This window comes from Dendrobates tinctorius, unplaced genomic scaffold (assembly GCF_039654945.1).
Source record: "Dendrobates tinctorius isolate UK_male_01 unplaced genomic scaffold, ASM3965494v1 ptg000029l, whole genome shotgun sequence".
Taxonomy (NCBI): domain Eukaryota; kingdom Metazoa; phylum Chordata; class Amphibia; order Anura; family Dendrobatidae; genus Dendrobates; species Dendrobates tinctorius.
The window spans coordinates 46328965-46352468 of record NW_027361697.1 but is presented as its reverse complement, the minus strand read 5'-3'; positions in this window follow the sequence as shown (position 1 = coordinate 46352468).

Below are 23504 nucleotides of genomic sequence, written 5' to 3'. Positions count from 1 at the left end.
TTAATTGTTTTTTTTTCTCTTTATTCCACAGCACGGTGAGCAGCACTCGGGAGCCTGCACGATTGGACCCTTCTGAGGCGATCTCTGAGGAGACCGGCACCGAGGGACACTTCGACCGCCCCGGTACATCTGCACCTTCCCAGCCTTCCCACACATTCGACCCATCTGTCCCATCCACCAGCACAGGAGCATCGTGGCCGCCTACATTACATGAAGCTGCTGGTGAGGAGATCGCTTTCCCTTTACCCCACCCTTCTGCCCCTGCCACCTCTAGTACACCTGCGGGTACTGGGCGGCAGCGGCAGAGGGGTCAGAAAAAGAGTTATGCGCCAGAGTTCTTGCATCTGAATGCATCTTTCCAGAACTGTCTAAAAGTCTTGTCAGAGCAAATCTCCGCAGGCTTTCAGCAGATCAACTCCAGCATTCTGGAGGTGAAGACACTTCTGCAAACCATGCATTCAGAAGCAAGATCTTCGCCAAACCACACCTTTTTCAGGTCTGTTGTGGAGCGCATGGCAACACTATCTCCTACCCAGCAGATGCATGTAATGCATTCGTGCCACGGTGCTCTACAGCAGGTTACCTCCCAACCTCCACCTCCCACCACTGTAGTTCCTCCACCTGCACCCCCTCCAGCCACTTTCCATCCTCCCCCTCCTATTACATCTGCACCCCCTCCAGCCACTTTCCATCCTCCCCCTCCTATTACATCTGCACCCCCTCCAGCCACTTTCCATCCTCCCCCTCCTATTACATACCAGCAACCTCACCAGTACCAGCAACCTTCCCAGTACCAGCAACCTCCCCAGTACCAGACATCTCCCCACTTCCAGCAACCTGCCCCGTACCAAACTCCTTCCCCGTACCAAACTCCTTCCCCGTACCAAACTCCTTCCCCATACAACTTTCCATCAACATCATCTGCTCCTACAGTCCCTGCCCAACCCTCCACTCCACCGCCCACCACCTCTTCTGCCTCCCACATGTCCACCCATTCTGTAGCTTTTTCCACACCATCACCTCTAACAGTTCCTTCCCCACCACGATCCCAGTCCTCTCTCCACACTCCCATTGTCGAAGTGTCCCGCAGCCCCTCCAGCAGTATTTCCACCCCACACTACACCGAGTTATAATGTTTTTTTTGTAATAAAAATGCCCATTTGGTTGGTTTCAAACCTTTATTAAAAAAGTTTTTTTAACTTTAAAAACAGTTTACACAAAATAAAATATTTTAAATAAAAGTTAAATTATTGTTTACACTGGTTGTCTGTCATTTCTTTCTGCGGCGAAATATGTTTAAAAAAAAGGTTAAATACAGGGTATTTAAAAGGTAAAAAGGTATTCAAAACCAGGCAAATAACTGTGGGTAAATTTTAGCTTTTTGCCACAGTTGTGTTCCTGGTTGTGTTTGAAGCAAAGTATTTCACCTGAAAAGTTGTGTTTATTGTTGGTGATTTCCTAACAATGTACACAACTTTTGTTAAAAGGTGAAATACTTTTCATAAAACACAACCAGGTACACACCTGTGGCCTAAAGCTAAAAATAGTAAGACCATGACAAGATAGCCAACTTTGGTTGGCAAAGGTATATACTGTTGGTCCAGAAGGTACACAGGTTTGGTTAGGGCACAAATCTTTCACACTCTGTCATCCTGCCAGTGTACTCTGCCTTGAGGTGACATAAAGTATAGTGCAAAATTGTCCCTCATTACTGAAACCGTCACAGAACTTCTAGTGGTAATATTTCCAATGACAACATCCATCTTCGCCAGTAACTTGCTCTTCTCTCCAACCTGCAATTTCTCCTCTACAACCTGTCAAAGAAGGGCTGTAGGAACATGCTATATATAGTTTTCCAGTAGCCAATCCCGTTCGGAAGGCCACAAGGGTCAATTTTAAAAACCGGATCCGGCGTAATCCGTCGAAAAACGGATGAACCGGATGAGACGGATCCGGTTTTGTCTGTCAAGAACAAGACGGATCCGGCAGAAAACCGGATCCGGCACATCAGGTTTTACAAAACATTTGCCGGATCCGGCATTCCGGCACGACGCCGGATCGCGCCTGACGCCGAAAACCTGATGTGTGAAAGTAGCCTTATGCGTCTGCTCATGCAAACTTTGACGCACCTTAAGGAGCAGGTGTCTGCAGCCAATGTTGATGAGAAGGAAGAGGAGGAGGGAATCCTTGATGACATTCAGCCATTGTCTGCTCAGGGACCTCTCCTGGACGAGGTGGAGGAAGAAGAGGAGGAGGAGGATGATGATGGGGATGATTACTTAGGGGAGGAGGATGCATCTCGTGGGGCAAGTGAAAATGTTGGCGTGGCAAGGTCTGGTACAGGGTTTGTGCGTGACTGGAGGGATGTGGATTTGCCAGAAAGTGATCCTCCACCCAGCACTCGCAGTGCATCATTGACACCGGGAACATTGGCCCACATGTCAGATTATGCCTTGCGGATCCTAAAAAGGGACCCCCGCATTGCCAAAATGATGAACGATGACGACTACTGGTTGGCCAGCATCCTGGATCCACGCTATAAAGGCAAATTACAAAACATCATGCCACAGGAGAACCTTGACCTAATATTGGCTAATAAACAAGCAACTCTGGTAAATCGGTTGCTTGAGGCATTCCCAGCACACAGCAGCGGTGATGGTTCTCACACGAGCCGTACGGGCCGGGGGCAGCTTGGCAGAGGTGTTTGTGGTGCACACAGCAGAAGTGGCGTTGGAGACAGGGGTTTCATGACAATGTTGTGGACTGATTTTTCAAATACCGCTCACACAACTGGTAATACTGCATCGATGGAAAGTGACAGGAGACAGCAGTTGTCAACTATGGTTACAAACTACTTTTCCTCCCATATCGATGTTCTCCCACACAGGTCATTCCCCTTTGACTATTGGGCCGCTAAACTGGACACCTGGCCTGAATTGGCCCAATATGCCTTACAGGAGCTCGCTTGCCCAGCTGCAAGTGTGCTATCGGAAAGAGACTTCAGTGCAGCTGGATCAATCCTGACAGAAAAAAGGACCCGTCTGTCAACCCAAAATGTGGATGATCTAACCTTCATTAAAATGAACCACGCATGGGTTTCCAAGGATTTTGTCCCACCTTCCCCTGATGACACATAGGGTGACAGAAAAATGGCTTGCTTTGGTCCACCTCTTCCTGGTACTTCACCTATTTCGCCTTTTGCATCAGCTGAATGTCCAACATCAACATATGCCACTTTCTAAAACTCCCTAACTGTGCTGCCTCCCCCCCATGGCCGGGGTCACCACCTAGCGCACGACACCGTGCGAGTGCCGTTGCCCTGGACAGGTGGGTAGGCCGACTCTTGGGCGCGGGCACTGGCACAGGGTCCCTCATAGTGCAATCAAGTGTCTCTGACGGTGGTGGTGCACACCCGCCGTCAGACACACCGCTGTACTATGAGGGGCCCAGTGCCAGTACCGACGCCCACGAGTGGGCCCCCCTTGCTTGGGCAGGGCCCCAGCATTTGCAATCTTTACCTCTCCCTGCTCCTCCGCTGTGTAATCTGGGCCGTCAAATCCATACTGTGCCTGACACCGTCTGAGCCTGCCTCCTGATGTATAGACATATATTTTCAATGTGTACGCTATCCATACATGTTATCTGGGGATACGGTACCCTTTCTAACCTTTGTGCAATCACGTGCAATCCATACTGGGCCTAACACCGTCTGAGCCTGCCTCCTGATGTATAGACATATATTTTGAATGTGTACGCTATCCATACATGTTATCCGGGGATACGGTACCCTTTCTAACCTTTGTGCAATCACGTTCAATCCATACTGGGCCTAACACCGTCTGAGCCTGCCTCCTGAGACATATATTTTGAATGTGTACGCTATCCATACATGATATCCGGGGATACGGTACCCTTTCTAACCTTTGTGCAATCACGTGCAATCCATACTGGGCCTAACACCGTCTGAGCCTGCCTCCTGAGACATATATTTTGAATGTGTACGCTATCCATACATGTTATCTGGGGATACGGTACCCTTTCTAACCTTTGTGCAATCACGTGCAATCCATACTGGGCCTAACACCGTCTGAGAATGATAGATGGGGCCCACCATGCACTGGAACATTCCAAAGGTGGACATCAGACACTGGAGCAGCATTTACAGGGCCCATTATACACTAGAGCATTAGAAATGGGGCCCATTATGTTTGGAGCATTATTTGAGCCCATAAGACAGTAGAGCTTCATCCATGGGGACCAACATATACTGTAGCATACTGTTGTGGTATGTGTTAAAGGGGCGCTCTTTCACCCAGGGCACATGAAAACCTGGAGCCAGCCCTCCCCCCCACAGTCTGTAGCCAAATAACCCCCATTTTTCAGTGCGTAACTTGTATTATGAAGTTAATTAAGGTTGACAAGCTTAAGTAAGAAGAATTGATGCTTTTGGCATTCAAATGGGCACTGTTGGTGTGTTTCCTGTCCTCCTCTCACTGCCGACTTTTATTCCCCATTGACTTACATTGGGTTTCGTGTTTCGGGACGACCCCGACTTTTCCCTATAATCGGACGATCTTGCTCGACCCGACTTTTGGAAAAGTCGGGTTTCACGAAACGAAACGCGACCCTAAAAAACCAAAAGTCGCTCAACTCTACTGCCCACGTAAAACAAACACTTTGCCTTCATGAACGCTGTTTGGAGGGTCATGACTCGTGGGAATAACGCCGCCCAATCAGTTAACCTGCTAGAGAGATCCTTCGTTGCTCCCAAGCATGACATCACACTCCCTAGGAAGAAGGTAATGCCACTGTGGCGACCGTACTCCTGGGGGCGACACAAGTGCACTGATGCCCAGCCACTGCTCGATGAATCTGCTGGTACATTGACCCAGACCACTACATTCCCCTCGCACACTACCCGGCCTGAATCTGACCCTGATGAAACTCAGGTTACCCTTCCCATATACAGTTCCATCTTACATGGTGACAAAGAGGAAGCTGCAGATGAAAGTGCAGGTTCGGCCCACCCGCCATCAGACACACCACCGTACTATCAGGGGCCCTGTGCCAGTGCCGTCGCCAACGAGTGCCCCCCCCCGCTTGCCCAGGATCACAGCACTTGCAAAGTTGAAATACTGTGCAGTGAGATGGAAGATGGGGACGACGAGGAGTCTAGACTAGTACAGGGATTCCCTAGCGAGGAGACTTATTTGATTGTTTTCAATGTTGGGACAGCAATTTTTGGGAAGCACTATACTCTGGAGAATGATAGATGGGGCCCACCATACACTGGAACATTCCAAAGGTGGACATCAGACACTGGAGCAGCATTTACAGGGCCCATTATACACTAGAGCATTAGAAATGGGGCCCATTATGTTTGGAGCATTATTTGGGCCCATAAGACAGTGGAGCTTCATCCATGGGGACCAACATATACTGTAGCATTATGTGGAGCTCATCATATACTGTTTCAAACATTATATGGGACCAATGATTCTGTATGGAGAAATAGATGGGCCTCGTCATGAGATGTAAAAAGTGAGGTATTTTTCATTGGACTATACCGCTATTTCTCTGCCGTATCGGAGCATGATGAGTTGTGGTATGTGTTAAAGGGGCGCTCTTTCGCCCAGGGCACATGAAAACCTGCAGCCAGCCCTCCCCCCCCACAACTTTAGCCAAATAACCCCCATTTTTCAGTGCGTAACTTGTATTATGAAGTTAATTAAGGTTGACAAGCTTAAGTAAGAAGAATTGATGCTTTTGGCATTCAAATGGGCACTGTAGGTGTGTTTCCTGTCCTCCTCTCACTGCCGACTTTTATTCCCCATTGACTTACATTGGGTTTCGTGTTTCGGGACGACCCCGACTTTTCCCTATAATCGGACGATCTTGCTCGACCCGACTTTTGGAAAAGTCGGGTTTCACGAAACGAAACGCGACCCTAAAAAACCAAAAGTCGCTCAACTCTACTGCCCAAGTAAAACAAACACTTTGCCTTCATGAACGCTGTTTGGAGGGTCATGACTCGTGGGAATAACGCCGCCCAATCAGTTAACCTGCTAGAGAGATCCTTCGTTGCTCCCAAGCATGACATCACACTCCCTAGGAAGAAGGTAATGCCACTGTGGCGACCGTACTCCTGGGGGCGACACAAGTGCACTGATGCCCAGCCACTGCTCGATGAATCTGCTGGTACATTGACCCAGACCACTACATTCCCCTCGCACACTACCCGGCCTGAATCTGACCCTGATGAAACTCAGGTTACCCTTCCCATATACAGTTCCATCTTACATGGTGACAAAGAGGAAGCTGCAGATGAAAGTGCAGGTTCGGCCCACCCGCCATCAGACACACCACCGTACTATCAGGGGCCCTGTGCCAGTGCCGTCGCCAACGAGTGGCCCCCCCCTGCTTGCCCAGGATCACAGCACTTGCAAAGTTGAAATACTGTGCAGTGAGATGGAAGATGGGGACGACGAGGAGTCTAGACTAGTACAGGGATTCCCTAGCGAGGAGACTTATTTGATTGTTTTCAATGTTGGGACAGCAATTTTTGGGAAGCACTATACTCTGGAGAATGATAGATGGGGCCCACCATACACTGGAACATTCCAAAGGTGGACATCAGACACTGGAGCAGCATTTACAGGGCCCATTATACACTAGAGCATTAGAAATGGGGCCCATTATGTTTGGAGCATTATTTGGGCCCATAAGACAGTGGAGCTTCATCCATGGGGACCAACATATACTGTAGCATTATGTGGAGCTCATCATATACTGTTTCAAACATTATATGGGACCAATGATTCTGTATGGAGAAATAGATGGGCCTCGTCATGAGATGTAAAAAGTGAGGTATTTTTCATTGGACTATACCGCTATTTCTCTGCCGTATCGGAGCATGATGAGTTGTGGTATGTGTTAAAGGGGCGCTCTTTCGCCCAGGGCACATGAAAACCTGCAGCCAGCCCTCCCCCCCCACAACTTTAGCCAAATAACCCCCATTTTTCAGTGCGTAACTTGTATTATGAAGTTAATTAAGGTTGACAAGCTTAAGTAAGAAGAATTGATGCTTTTGGCATTCAAATGGGCACTGTAGGTGTGTTTCCTGTCCTCCTCTCACTGCCGACTTTTATTCCCCATTGACTTACATTGGGTTTCGTGTTTCGGGACGACCCCGACTTTTCCCTATAATCGGACGATCTTGCTCGACCCGACTTTTGGAAAAGTCGGGTTTCACGAAACGAAACGCGACCCTAAAAAACCAAAAGTCGCTCAACTCTATTAATAAGATAAGAGGGGTTTCTGAGTGTAGCAGGTGGGGGGGTTGACTTTCTATAACATGGGGGACCAGGGTTGGGAGCAATATCTACTGCGACTAGGAGGAGGATAGAAAGAGTGAGCAGATGGTTAAGTGATTTGTGAGAGCGTCGCTGATGTTGAATGGTGGGACTGAATGGATCTGTGCAATTTAGCAATGTAAAAAGAGTGTGAGTGCTATACATAGGAGAGGAAAGGAGTGAGGGGCTAATATGGATGGAGTGTTGAGAGTTAATGCAAGGGCGGTGGATGTGTGTGAATGCAGCTGCCAGGGTATAAATTACTCAAATGCATATTGTAAATGTTTGTTGTAATTTTATTGGTATCTTCATTAAAAAAATCACTTGTGCAGCTCCATGTTAACCCTCTGACTCTTGCCTGGTGTATTGCATGCCCTTCATCATAGACATAATCCATCTAAGGGCTCATTCCCACTTGTAATGAAATTGGAGGAATGCAATCTGATAAAAAATTAGAATCAATTCAGACCAATGTTATTCTATGATTGTGTGCTCATCTGCATTTTTTTTCCCACCTCGGATCAGATCACGATCGGACTGGAAAAAAGTTGCAACATGCTGGGTTTGTCATCTGAAATCCGGTTGCATCCCGCAATAGAAGTCAATGGGCACGAGGAAAAAATCACACAGCACTTGGACCATGCAAGTGCTGTCCGATTTTTACACACCAATCCCATTTAAAAAGCCATCAATTCATATGCGGCTACAGTAAAATCACACTGACAGGTTAGAATAGAATAGATATATACACATAGAATACATATTCATATAGATGTCAGTTACACACACACACATATATACAGTATGTATTTATATTAGATAGATAGATAGATAGATAGATAGATAGATAGATAGAAGAAAAGCCGGTAATTCAGCAGAGAGCGGTAGTGTAAAATCACAGCAGGAGCAGACAGGATAGAAGAGAGAGATTACATACAGTAAATACAAATACAATAAGTAGATATATAGATGTCTGTGTCAAATACAATTAGTGCAGTGTGTGGGCAGCTTACTGTACATGTATCTAATTAACAAAAGATTATTTGATGGAAAAAAATGGCATGGGCTCCCACGCAATTTTCGTAACCAGCAGAGGGAAAGCCAACGACTGGAGGCCGATGTTTATAGCCTCGGAAGGTGCTAATCCCAATGGAGGTTTCCAGGCTATTAATATCAGCTCACAGCTGTATACTTAGCCTTTACTGGCTATTAAAATGGGGAACCCCCAAAAAATGACCTGGGATCCCCCTATAATTAATAACCAGCAAAGGGTATGCAGACATCTGTGGGCTGATATTAATAGACTAGGAAGGGACCATGGATGCTGGCCCCCCAGGCTAAAAACATCAGCTCTCATCCATCCCATAAAAGGCGCATCTCGAAGATGTGCCAATTCTGGCACGTAGCCTCGCTCTTCCCATTTGCTCTGTAGCGGTGGCAAGTGGAGTTATTGTTGGGGGGGTTAATATCACCATCAGGTGACATTTAGCCCCGAGGTTAGTAATAGAGAGGCATCAGTAAGATGCCCCCCGTACTTACCCCTTAGTCACATTGTAAGAAGACCCAGAAATCCAGAAAAAAGTCCTTTAATTGAAAGAAAGACACAGGCTCCTTTAATTTCTCAAAAGTCGGGTCGAACACAATCGGCCGATTATCGTGAAAAGTCGAAGGCCGACTGAAACACGAAACCCAATGCAAGTCAATGGGGAACCAAGGTCGGCAGGGAGTGGAGGACAGGAAACATACCTACAGTGCCCATTTTAATGCCAAAAACATCAATTCTTATTACTTAAGCTTGTCAACCTTAATTTACTTTATAATAATAGTTAGGCATTGAAAACTGGGGGTTATTTGGCTAAAGTTGTGGGGGGGTAGGGCTGGCTCCAGATTTTCGTGGGGCCCTGGGCCAAAGAATGTCACTGGGCTCCTTTAACACATGCCACAATTCATGATCCTCTGATACGGCAGAGAAATAGTGGTATAGTACAATGAAAAATACTTCACTTCTTACATCTCATGACTGATATCCATTTAAATTCTCCAATAGCTCCAAAAACGGACAGTATATTACTCCATACAGTATTATGACCACCGCATAGTGCGCTATACAGAGTAATGAGGCCCATCTATTTCTCCATACAGAATCGTTGGTCCCATATAATGTTTGAAACAGTATATGATGAGCTCCACATAATGCTACAGTATATGTTGGTCCCCATGGATGAAGCTCCACTGTCTTATGGGCCCAAATAATGCTCCATATATAAAATCCCTCCGTCAGGCGCAATAGATCTGACAGGCACACAGTAATTAGTTTCACTTCTCTCTCCTTGCCCACTTATCAGAAAACCCCATCCCTCCTAGTTATCTCCTGACTCTACAGGCTCTGTGAAACCTGATATCACAGTGACTCAGCAGACCTTCTAGTGAGCAGATATCAACACTTTGGCTTCTCAGGCACATTGCGCCTGATTTCAACACAAATTGAAAGGTTAGTATTTTCTTTTTTTATTCATCACGATTGTGTATTTAGCTTGTTTTATGAAGGATTAATGCTAAGTTAGTGTACATAAGTACTGTTTTCTTAAACAAAAGGAGGGTGGCTTCTAAGGCACATTGCGCCCTAACACATACTCTTTCTCTCTTGCTTCAGATTTTCTGCTGCAATGGCCAGAAAACAGTATGATTCATCTAAACCCCTTCATTTAGAAGAAATGAAGATTTTTTTGTTAGAAGATGATGAGGAAGAACCAGCAGTAACTGAGGATTTAGAGGAATCTAGTGACATTTCATCTGAAGATGAGGTAGCAGAATGTAACACTGATTCTGGAATAGAGCAGGATGGTGATGACACTGATACAGAGGAAACAGACACAGATCTAGCTTATTTTTTGGGCAAAAATAAAAATACAAAGTGGAACAAAAAGGCACCCAAGAACAAACAGCGCAGAGAATCCCACAATATTATTACACACCTTCCTGGAGTTATTGGAAGTGCTAGAAAAGCTAAAACTGCAGTGGAATGTTGGAGTAATCTAATTACAGATAGCATGTTGGAAACTATTGTTCGGTTCACTAACCAGTATATTGACACAATCAAAGAGCAATTCTCCAGAGAGAGGGACATCAAAAACACTGATGTGATTGAACTCAAGGCATTTATTGGCTTGTTATACCTAGCTGGTGCTTTCAGAGCAAATAGGTAAAGTTTGGAGGAGCTGTGGGGGACAGATGGTGATGGCATCGAAAAATTCAGCCTTGTGATGAATCTGAAACGATTCAAAGTCCTGATCCGTTGCCTCCGTTTCGATGATCGAAGTACCCGGACAGAACGAAAAGGTTATGACCGGCTTGCACCAATTCAGGACATATTTCAACAATTTATTATGAATTGTCAAAAAAGCTATTGCCCGGGGCAAAACCTCACTATTGATGAGATGCTTCCAGGTTTCCGTGGAAGATGTGGTTTTCGGCAATATATACCATCAAAGCCAAACAAATATGGAATTAAAATTTTTGCCATGGTTGATGCAAGGATGATGTACACTATGAACATGGAAGTTTATTGTGGAAGACAGCCACCAGGTCCTTTCAATGTGAGCAACAAGCCTAGTGATGTGGTAAAGAGAATTGCTGAGCCAATGTTTGGATCTGGTCGAAATATCACTGCTGACATCTGGTTTACTGACTTTGATCTGATTGATTTTTTAAAAACGAAAAAGCTGTCATATGTGGGAACTGTTAGAAAAAACAAAAGGCAGTTGCCGCCAGATTTTCTATATACAAAAGGCAAACAACAGTATAGCACTATGTTTGGGTTCAGTAATGGAAAGATTTTAGTTTCTTACATCCCACGCGAGAGGAAAAATGTGATTTTGGTCTCTTCATTACATAATGATTACACCATTGATCCAGAGTCTGGGGAGCTAAGGAAACCAGAAATCATAACTTTTTATAATTTGACCAAAAGCGGCGTTGACACTGCTGACCAAATGTGTGGCAATTTCAATGTAAGTCGAAATACCAAACGCTGGCCGATGGTAATCTTCTTTACAATGCTGAATGTCGGTGGCATCAACTCACAAGTAATTTACCTCGGTAATGAACTTAAACAAATGCGCAGAAGAATGTACCTAAAACAATTGGCTAATGAACTGGTGAGTGGAGAGCTAAGCCTAAGAAGTACAAAGACGGTTGGAATGCCCCTTGCCCTGCAACACCGGTTGAAGAGATATCGTCCCAAGGACGTTCCAGAACAAACACCAACTCTACCACCTTCTAAAAGACGCAGTTGTACTACCTGCTCATTTGTATCTGGCTTCAGAAGGCTTTCTAAATATGACTGCAAAATATGTAAAGAATCAATCTGCCTTTCCCATGCAACTTTCGTCTGCCAGCCTTGCTTTTCTAAGTGTACCTGTGCTGCTTCTGCTGCAATTGAAACCACTGAAGATGAGTAGAAAATAATTAAGTAACATCTAAGTGCAATATCCTTTAAGTTTTTTTCCATAATTTTATATTTAAGCAATAGTTAAGTAAAGATAACTGGAGCCTATTTGGCGGTACTACCGAAAAGTGGTACTTTTAGTTTTAATAAGTTTATGGTTAATAAATGGGTTTTTTTGCATCTGATTTGGTGTAATCTCTTTTAATACATTCCTATGAAGGTCACTGACTACTTCTATAGTACTGAAATTGAAATATGTAGCTACTATAGGTGGTTTTCTGACCTGTGCTTGTCAGGCACATTGCGCATGAACTGAGGAGAATCTATATTGCGCCTGACGGAGGGTTAATGGGCCCCTTTTCTAATGATCCAGTGTATAATGGGCCCTGTAAATGCTGCTCCAGTGTCTGATATCCACCTTTGGAATGCTCCAGTGTATGGTGGGCCTCATATATCATTCTCCAGAGTATAGTGCTCCCCAAAAATTGCTGTCCCAACATTGAAAACAATTAAATAAGTCTCCTTGCTAGGGAATCCCTGTACTAGTCTGGACTCCTCGTCATCCCCATCTTCCATCTCACTACACTGGGATTGTTTAGAGAGAGGGCGTAGAGACGTGATGTCATCGCGCTCTCTGACCAGAATGTCACTGTCAGGAAACGCGGAAGACGTCACGGCGGTGGAGCAGGGAGAGGTAAGTATTTCAACTTTGCAAGTGCTGTGATCCTGAGCAAGCAGGGGGAGCCCACTCGTGGCCGGCGGTACTGGCACAGGGCCCCTCATAGTACGCCGATGTGTCTGATGGCGGGTGTGCACACCCACCATCAGAGACACTTGATTGTACTATGAGGGACCATGTGCCAGTGCCGTTGCCCAAGAGTGTCCCACCCACCTGTCCAGGGCAATGGCACTCGCACGGGTGCGTGCGCTAGGTGGTGACCCCGATCCTGTGGGGGGAGGCAGCCTAGTTAGGGAGGTGGAAAAAATGGCATATGTTGCTGTTGGACATTCAGCAGCTGCAAATGGAGTAATTGGAGAAGTCTGCGGAAGAGAAGGACAAAAGCGAGCCATTTTTCTGGCAACCTATGTGTCATCAAGGGAGGGTGGGACAAAATCCTTTGAATCCCATGCATGGTTCATTTTAATGAAGGTTAGATCATCAACATTTTGGGTCGACAGATGGGTCCTTTTTTCCGTCAGGATTGATCCAGCAGCACTGAAGACATTCAGATAACACACTAGCAGCAGGGCAAGCGAGCTCCTGTAAGGCATATTGTGCCAATTCAGGCCAGGTGTCAAGTTTACTGGCCCAATAGTCAAAGGGGAATGACCGGTGAGGGAGAACATCGAAATGGGAGGAGAAGTAGTTTGTTACCATAGTTGACAACTGCTGTCTCCTGTCACTTTCAATCGATGCAGTATTACCAGTCGTGTGAGCGGTACTTGAAAGATCAGTCCACAACATGGTCATGAAACCCCTGTGTCCAATGCCACTTCGGCTGTGTGCACCACGAACGTCTCTTCCATGTTGCCCCCTACGGCTCGTGGGAGAAACATCACCGCCGCTGTGTGCTGAGAATGCCTCAAACAAACGGTTTACCAGAGTTGCTTATTTGCTAGCCAATATTAGCTCTAGGTTCTCCTGTGGCATGATGTTTTGGAATTTGCCTTTATAGAGTGAATTCAGGATGCTGGCTAACCAGTAGTCATCATCGTTCATTTTGGCAATGCGGGGGTCCCTTTTGAGGATCTGCAAGGCATAATCAGACATGTGGGCCAATGTTCCAGGTGTCAATGATGCACTGCGAGTGCTGGGTGGAGGAGCACTTTCTGGCAAATCAACATCCCTCCAGCCATGCATAAACCCTGTACCTGACCTTGCCACGCCAACATTTTTTCTTGCCCCCTGAGAAGCATCCTCCTCCCCAAAATAATCATCCCCATCATCCTCCTCCTCCTCTTCCTCTTCTTCCTTCTCCTCATCCACGAGACTTCCCTGAGCAGACAATGGCTGACTGTCATCAAGGCTTCCCTCCTCCTCTTCCTCCTCGGCTGCAGATGCCTGCTCCTTAATGTGCATCAAAGTTTGCATGAGCAGACGCATAAGTGGGATGCTCATGCTTATGATGGCGTCATCTGCGCTTACCAGCCGTGCGCATTCCTCAAAGCACTGAAAGACTTTACAGAGGTCTTTCAGCTTCGACCACTGCACACCAGACAACTCCATGTCTGCCCGCAAACTGCCTGACCATGTATCCTCCCACAAATGAGTTACAGCCTGCAACGTCGATAAATAGGTGGTACTTGGGACGGTGGAGCAATCACTGCAGCTTCTGCATACGACTGGAGTGTACGGGCGACCGGCGGATGTGCGAGCACAGTCTTCGCACCTTATGGAGCAGGGCTGATACCTCTGGATAATTATTGAAGAAGCACTGCACCACCAGGTTCAAGGTGTGAGCCAGGCAAGGTATGTGTCTGAGTTTTGAAAGGGCTATGGCTGCCACAAAATTCCGGCCGTTATCACTAACTACCTTGCCTGCCTCAAGATGTAGACTGCCCAGCCATGACTCAGTTTGTCGCTGCAAATACTCGGCCAATACCTTCGCGGTGTGTCTGTTGTCGCCCAAACACATCATCTTCAACACAGCCTGCTGACGCTTACCACTAGCTGTTCGATAGTGGGACACCTCGTGTGCAACACTGGCAGCTGCGAATGGAGTGCTCGTGCAACTGTGCTCTGTGGACGAGCTTTCGCTTCTGGAGGAGGAGGAGGAGGGTCGAATGCCTACAGCCAACTGTTTCCTATACCGTGGGCTAGGCAGCACTGTCCCACCGCTGCTGTCCCCTGTGGACCCTGCATCCACCACATTAACCCAGTGCGAAGTGATGGACACGTAACGGCCCTGGCCATGCCTACTGGATCATGCATCTGTTGTGAGGTGCACCTTTCCACTCACTGATTGCTTGAGTGCATGGACAATGCGGTTTTTCACATGCACATGGAGGGCTGGGATGGCTTTTCGCGAAAAGAAGTGCCGACTGGGTAGGTCATAGTGTGGTACTGCGTATGCCATGAGCTCGTGGAAAGCTTTGCTTTCAACCAACAAGTAGGGCATCATCTCTAACGAGATTAGTTTGGCAATGTGGGCGTTCAAAGCCAGTGTACGCGGATGAGAGGATGAGTACTTTCTTGTCCTACTCAGAATCTCTGGTAGGGTGAGCTGGACTTGAGAGCTGCATATGGTGGAACTAGCGGTGGCCATGGCAGACTGAGAGATGGTTGGTGATGGTGATGGTGTTGGTGGTGTTGCTGATGGCCTATATTAAGTCTTTCGTAGCAATAACATTGTGATTCCATGACTGCTTTGCCCTTGCGACGACACTGCGATATTTGCTGCTGGTGGTGTGCTAACCGTGGGCTTACAGTGGGGGAAGCGATGTAGCATTGCTGACTACCTTTATTCGGAGCAGGTTCACATGTGGTACGTGAGGTTTGGTAGTCTGTCCATGCTTGTAAGTGCATGGTGGTTAAATGTCTAAGCATGCAACTGGTATTCAAATTTCTCAGATTTTTCCCTCGACTAAAGGTCTTTGCGCACTTCTTACAGATAACTTTTGCCTGATCATTAGGATTTTGTTCAAAAAAGTGCCACACTGCACTCTTTCTACTATGGAAGACATTTTGAGGCCTTGCATGCTGTGCTAATTTGATCATCTGGCCAAGCTGTCCTGCAACTCTTTTGGCTTTTGTAACACATTTTTGGACTGCTACGGTCCTGCCAGATAACAGCTGTTGCGATGTCCATGCCTGCTGCGGATCCACCTCCTCCTCTTCTGAGCTATTGGCAGCGGCACCCTCTTCCCCCAATGGATGCCAATCTGGGTCAACAACTGGGTCATCCATCACCTCCTCTTCAATTTCATGTGCACCTTCCTCTGTGTCACCGTGTAAAGTGGTATAGTATGCGGGAAGGGGCACCTGAGTTTCATCAGGGTCTAATTCTGCCTCAGTACACTGCGAGGACAATGTAGCGCTCTGAGTGAATGTACCAGCAGAAAAATCTAGCAGTGGCTGTGCATCAGTGCACTCCATGTCAGATTCATCTTGGACTGGGGAATTCACGATTTGACTTGATAACCCAGGCATGGTATGTGAAAAGAGCTCAATGGAGTAATCTGTAGTGTGGGCTGCCGCATCTTTCACTTTTGGTAGGGGTGAAGGACACAAGGAAAGGTGTTGTTCCTGACCAGGAGCCTCCACTGATGACTCAGTGCTTTTATTTTTTTAAACTTCAGAAGAGGAGGCCAGAGAGCTGGAGGCTGTTTTCAGCAATGTAAGCCAAAACTTGTTCCTGAAGCTCTGGCTTTAAAAGCGGTTTACCTACTCCCAGAAAAGGGAGCCTTCGAGGCCTTCTGGAGCCAGATGATGACGCAGGCTCAACACCTCCTGCCTTAGGTGCTATTGTGCTTTTGCCACTACCAACAGATGCACCACCAACACCACCACCATCAGGACCAGCTGGCAACCCCCTCCCACTTCCACGGCCTCTTCCACCATATTTCCTCATTTTTGTGAAAATGTACCCAAAATACCACCAGGTATATGGTACTGTAAAACAAGGTAGATGGTGTGTACAGTATTGGTGAGAATTTGAATCTCACTAGAGATTTGAGGACGCTGAACTATTGTCTCAGGCCTAGTAGAGATTACACCTCAATGTAACAGGCTGAAGTTGGATGGTGTATGACAAGGTGAAGGGTGTATATAGTATTGGTGAGCATTTGGATCTCACTAGAGATTTTAGGAGGCTGACAATGATGCTCTCAGTCCCAAGTATGGCAGCAGGCAGCCTAATAAGCAGGACTGCTGCACTCAAAAGGGTGGAAAAATGAATGCTTGGTAACTGTGCAGAAAAGAGGAAGAAAAGTATTTTTGCTTTTAAAAAAGCAGTTTGCACAGCAGTGTGCAAAGAGCAATGCAGCTATCAGGGAGCCTTATAAGGCAGCCTAATAACCAACAGAGCTAATGCACAAAAATATAGCCTCCCCTGTCACTACACACAAACTGTTGTGTTGTAAGTGGAAATCGCTACCAGCAGGAGCAGTTTTTTGGTTCTTCTTCCCTGCCTAACGCTCTCCCTTATTCTGAATCAGCAGCAGCAACCTCTCCCTAATGCTAAGATCGGCAGAAGTAAGATGGCGGTCGGCGTGCACGTCCTTTTATAGCCCCTGAGACGCCACACAAAGCCAGCCAATCACTTGCATGCCCTTCTCAAAGATGGTGGTGACCGATGCCTATGTCATCGCGTTGCCCACAGTGTGCGTCCTCCATCATTGGCTGAAAAAGGGCGCTGGAAGCATCATTTGAAACGCGACTTTGGAGCTTTGGTCGCCGACCTCGTGGCTGACCTCACGCTATGGTCGGGTTTCGTTTCATGAAACCCGACTTCAGCGAAAGTTGCCGACTTTTGATTTTTATCAACCCGTTTCGCTCAACTCTAATATTTACTGTATGTAATTGATCCCTTCTATCCGGCGGATGAATTACCAGCTTTTCTTGTATCTATCACTCTGTGCAACATACACTCACTGGCCACTTTATTAGGTACACCATGCTAGTAAGGGGTTGGACCCCCTTTTGCCTTCAGAACTGCCTCAATTCTTCGTGGCAGAGATTCAACAAGGTGCTGGAAGCATTCCTCAGAGATTTTGGACCATATTGACATGATGGCATCACACAGTTGGCGCAGATTTGTCGGCTGCACATCCCTGATGCGAATCTCCCGTTCCACCACATCCCAAAGATGCTCTATTGGATTGAGATCTGGTGACTGAGGAGGCCATTTGAGTACAGTAAACTCATTGTCATGTTCAAGAAACCAATCTGAGATGATTCGAGCTTTATGACATGGCGCATTATCCTGCTGAAAGTAGCCATCAGATGTTGGGTACATTGTGATCATAAAGGGATGGACATGGTCAGCAACAATACTCAGGTAGGCTGTGGCGTTGCAACGATGCTCAATTGGTACCAAGGGGCCCAAAGAGTGCCCAGAAAAAATTCCCCACACCATGACACCACCACCACCAGCCTGAACCGTTGATACAAGGCAGGATGGATCCATGCTTTCATGTTGTTTACGCCAAATTCTGACCCTACCATCCGAATGTCGCAGCAGAAATCGAGACTCATCAGACCAGGCAACGTTTTTCCAATCTTCTACTGTCCAATTTCGATGAGCTTGTGCAAATTGTAGCCTCAGTTTCCTGTTCTTAGCTGAGAGGAGTGGTACCCAGTGTGGTCTTCTGCTGCTGTAGCCCATCTGCCTCAAAGTTCGATGCACTGTGCGTTCAGAGATGCTCTTCTGCCTACCTTGGTTGTAACGGGTGGCAATTTGAGTCACTGTTGCCTTTCTATCAGCTCGAACCAGTCTGCCCATTCTCCTCTGACCTCTGGCATCAACATGGCATTTCCGGCCACAGAACTGCCGCTCACTGGATTTTTTTTCTTTTTCGGACCATTCTCTGTAAACCCTAGAGATGGTTGTGCGTGAAAATCCCAGTAGATCAGCAGTTTCTGAAATTCTCAGACCAGCCCTTCTGGCACCAACAATCATGCCACGTTCAAAGGCACTCAAATCACCTTTCTTCCCCATACTGATGCTCGGTTTGAACTGCAGGAGATTGTCTTGACCATGTCTACATGCCTAAATGCACTGAGTTGCCGCCATGTGATTGGCTGATTAGAAATTAAGTCTTAACACACAGTTGGACAGGTGTACCTAATAAAGTGGCCAGTGAGTGTATATACATATCTATATGTGTGTGTCACTGAAACCCACATGGGGTAGCAATGTTTCTGCTCACACTGAGCCTTTCTCAAGCCTTATGTGTATATATCTATTCTATTTATTTTATTCTATCTATCTATCTATCTATCTATCTATCTGTGTGTTTTCAAGAATATTTCGTTTTAAAACGATGTGTAAATGACAGAGAACTGCTGTATGTAAAAAGCTCATGTTAAAATCACATTGCAATCAGAAAGCAATCGCACTTGATTCTGATGTAAATCGGATGCTAGATGTGAAAAATCGCATAAAAACACTTGACACCTGCATGACACTTGCATTACACTTATTCGACTCTCCTGCATCAAAATCAGACCAATTTTAAAATTGCTAGTGTGTCTCTAGCCTTAGGCTGGGGTCACACTTGCGAGTGCAATGTGAGAAACTAGCGCTAGTCTCTTGCTTCAGTACCCTGCACTGCCGCCGGCACTCGGGACCGGAGCATTCAGCTGCATAGAAATATATGCAGCCGCACACTCCAGTCTCGAGTACCGGAGGCAGTGCCGGGTATTGAAGCGATAGTCTCGCACGAGTTTCTTGCATTGCACTTGCAAGTGTGATCCCCGCCTTAGGCAGGAGTCACACCAAGAATATGAAAAATCGGTCCGAGTCTAATTTGCCGAAACTCGCAGGAGTGTAATGGGAGTGTCATGCGAGTGTCATGCAAGTACAATACGATTTCTCACACCTAGCATCCGATTTACATCTGAATGCAGTCCAGGCCTATTTCATGAGTTTTATTTTTATCTTAAATTCTGTGGAATCATGGTTGAAAAGCAATGTCTGACTTTCATTTGTTGATTTTCATAAATTTTTGATTTATTATTACTTTTGTCAGATTCAAGTTATTTCTGTCACCATTTTGGGTTTTTCTTTCATTAAACGAGGGGTACCAACAATTTTGACCACGTGTGTATGTGTGTGTCACTGACATCTATAAATCTATGTATTCTATATGTATATACAGTACAGACCAAAAGTTTGGACACACCTTCTCATTCAAAGAGTTTTCTTTATTTTCATGACTATGAAAATTGTAGATTCACTCTGAAGGCATCAAAACTATGAATTAACACATGTGGAATTATATAATTAACAAAAAAGTGTGAAACAACTGAAATATGTCTTATATTCTAGGTTCTTCAAAGTAGCCACCTTTTGCTTTGATTACTGCTTTGCACACTCTTGGCATTCTCTTGATGAGCTTCAAGAGGTAGTCACCGGAAATGGTCTTCCAACAGTCTTGAAGGAGTTCCCAGAGATGCTTAGAAATTGTTGGCCCTTTTGCCTTCACTCTGCGGTCCAGCTCACCCTTAACCATCTCGATTGGTTCAGGTCTGGTGACTGTGGAGGCCAAGTCATCTGGCGCAGCACCCATCACTCTCCTTCTTGGTCAAATAGCCCTTACATAGCCTGGAGATGTGTTTGGGGTCATTGTCCTGTTGAAAAATAAATGATGGTCCAACTAAACGCAAACCGGATGGAATATATGCCGCTGCAAGATGCTGTGGTAGCCATGCTGGTTCAGTATGCCTTCAATTTTGAATAAATCCCCAACAGTGTCACCAGCAAAGCACCCCCACACCATCACACCTCCTCCTCCATGCTTCACGGTGGGAACCAGGCATGTAGAGTCCATCCGTTCACCTTTTCTGCATCACACAAAGACACAGTGTTTGGAACCAAAGATCTCAAATCTGGACTCATCAGACCAAAGCACAGATTTTCACAGGTCTTAGGTTCATTCCTTGTGTTCTTTAGCCCAAACACGTCTCTTCTGCTTGTTACCTGTCCTTAGCAGTGGTTTCCTAGCAGCTATTTTACCATGAAGGCCTGCTGCACAAAGTCTCCTCTTAACAGTTGTTGTACAGATATGTCTGCTGCTAGAACTCTGTGTGGCATTGACCTGGTATCTAATCTGAGCTGCTGTTAACCTGCGATTTCTGAGGCTGGTGACTCGGATGAACTTATCCTCCGCAGCAGAGGTGACTCTTGGTCTTCCTTTCCTGGGGTGGTCCTCATGTGAGCCAGTTTCTTTGTAGCGCTTGCTGGTTTTTGCCACTGCACTTGGAGTCGCTTTCAAAGTTTTCCCAATTTTTCGGACAGACTGACCTTCATTTCTTAAAGTAATGATGGCCACTCGTTTTTCTTTACGTAGCTGCTTTTTTCTTGCCATAATACAAATTCTAACAGTCTATTCAGTAGGACTATCAGCTGTGTATCCACCAGACTTCTGCACAACACAACTGATGGTTCCAACCCCATTTATAAGGCAAGAAATCCCACTTATTAAACCTGCCAGGGCACACCTGAAAACCATTTCTGGTGACTACCTCTTGAAGCTCATCAAGAGAATGCCAGGAGTGTGCAAAGCAGTAATCAAAGCAAAAGGTGGCTACTTTGAAGAACCTAGAATATAAGACATATTTTCCGTTGTTTCACACTTTTTTGTTAATTATATAATTCCACATGTGTAAATTCATAGTTTTGATGCCTTCAGAGTGAATCTACAATTTTCATAGCCATGAAAGTAAAGAAAACTCTTTGAAAGAGAAGGTGTGTCTAAACTTTTGGTCTGTACTGTATCTATTCCATCTATTCTATTCTAACCAGTCAGTGTAATTTTTCTCTATGCAGCAGATGAATTGCCGGCTTTTCAAAGGATACTGGTGCGTAAAAATCGGACAGCACTCGCACAGTCCGAGTGCTGTGCGATTTTTTTTCTCCCACCCATTGGCTTGCATTGGCGAGTCTTAGCCGAGACTCGGTGACAATAACAGCATGCTGCGATCTTACTTGCATGCTGAATAAGCCCGAGATAAACAATGATGTGAGCTGCCCCATAGATCAACACTGGTCCGAGTGCTATGGAATGTTTTCTCGCATAGCACTTTTCCGTATACTACGGTAGTGTGACTCCGGCCTTAGGTTGGGGTAACACTAAATGTGTGAAAAATCGGTCCAAGTCTCCCTGGCGAGAGTCGCACAAGTTTTTTCCATATGGTCATCCTAGTGTAATGCGCTTGCAGCACGATGATGCAATTTTCTCGCATCTATGTATCCATATGACAACCGTATGACATGAGTATGGCTTTACATTTCTCTCTGATTTTTTAATGTAATGGCTCAGTGGGCCGAATTGATGAAAATGTGTGCATATTTGTCGCAAGCTAGACAAATGGTCTGTGTGGTATCTGTATTTTTCTTGCACCCATAGGCATGCACTGGAGAGTCTCGGATGATATACGCGTACAATTGCAGCATGCTCTGATTTACACGCATGTCCAATACACCTGAGAAAAAATACGATGATGTAAGGTGCCCCACAGATTAACATTGGTGCGAGTGCTATGCAATGTTTTCTCGCATAGCACTCGCCTGTATTCTACGGTAGTGTGACTCCAGCCATAGACTGTGACTAGATTTAAAATGATTATGAACCAATCATGTATGAACAAACACATAATGTGAATAATTTGGGAAACACCTGTTGCACAAAGCATTACTATTATTATACTCAAAATATATACACAGGTGAAGAGCCCAGCGTTGCCCAGGCATAGTAACTAACTGTGGTTAGTTATATCAAATTATAATGATTATATTGCACATAAAAACATTTCACATCATATATTCAACACTACAAATGTGCATCAGAAATTAGCTAAATAATTACCGTATTTTCCGCTTTGTAAGACGCACTTTTTTTTCCCCAAACTTGGGGGGAAAATGAGGGTGCGTCTTACAAAGCGGACATGCCTTACCGGGTGTAGGCCGCAGGGGTGTCCGGGTGTTTCCAGGTGTCCGTAGGTGCTGTGGGTGTCTCCGGGTGCCCAGCCGTGTCTCCACGTGCCCAGCGGTGTCTCCGGCTACCATCCCGGGGCTCTGCTGACATTTTGCGACAGGCCAGAGCCCAGGGGCTCTCTCTCGGTTCCCTCTGTATTGACTCCGGCAATATGGCGGCCGCGGGGGGCGGTGCATGCGCTAATGGTGATCTCGGGACTGAGATCTCGAGAGATGAGATTTCTGAAAAAACTGAAAAAATATTTAAAGGTTTTGAATCAAAATGAAAAAATATATATTGCATGTCCTATTACATACTGCCCACATACATAAATCCATATATATTATGAACCGAGGAGATAAAAAATAAGTAATAAACGTCAAGTGAGGCCGTACTGGGCCACAGGCCATAGAAGGGAGGACGACATGACAGGGTTGAGGGGAACTATAGGAATGGGGTAAGGGGTTTTGGTAAGGAAGGGGTTAAAGGGTTTTTGTATAATAGCAAGGGGACGAGGCTTCGGAGTGGTAGGAGGGGTCGCAAGGGGGAAACTATAAGAGGGCATCGCCATCTTAGTGGGGCAACCATTTTAGGTGCCCCATCACTGTAGGAACAAGCTGTGGTCCTACCTGAAAGGATGGACATTGAAGCGATCCTTGAGCAGCTGAGGGGGGCTGCGAGCTCCAGGGGCGCAGGAAGGCTGCAGGCTTCCCTACAAGGCCTGTTGCAGGAAGGGGTGACCATTCAGCCTGAGAGCCAGGGTGACGGGCGACAGCCTCGGAGAGCTAGGCCTCCGGAGCGCCTCAGCCCAGAGGTAACCCCCCGGGTCCGGCGTCGTGTTGGGAGCCCCTCCAAGGACCCTCCAGCTGGTGCCACGAGTCGCAGGCCTAGGCCGCGGGGACCGAGAGCTGGGAGGAATCCTGTGTCGAGGCGGGACCTGCAGCGGGGGGAGGTGTCGGCTTCCCCCTCAACACGGGTGTCTCTGGCCGCTGGTGAGCCTGGAGCATGTGCGGCTTGTGCCCAGCCAGGATCGGGCCCAGCTCGGCTGGATTGTCAGGGAGCATGGG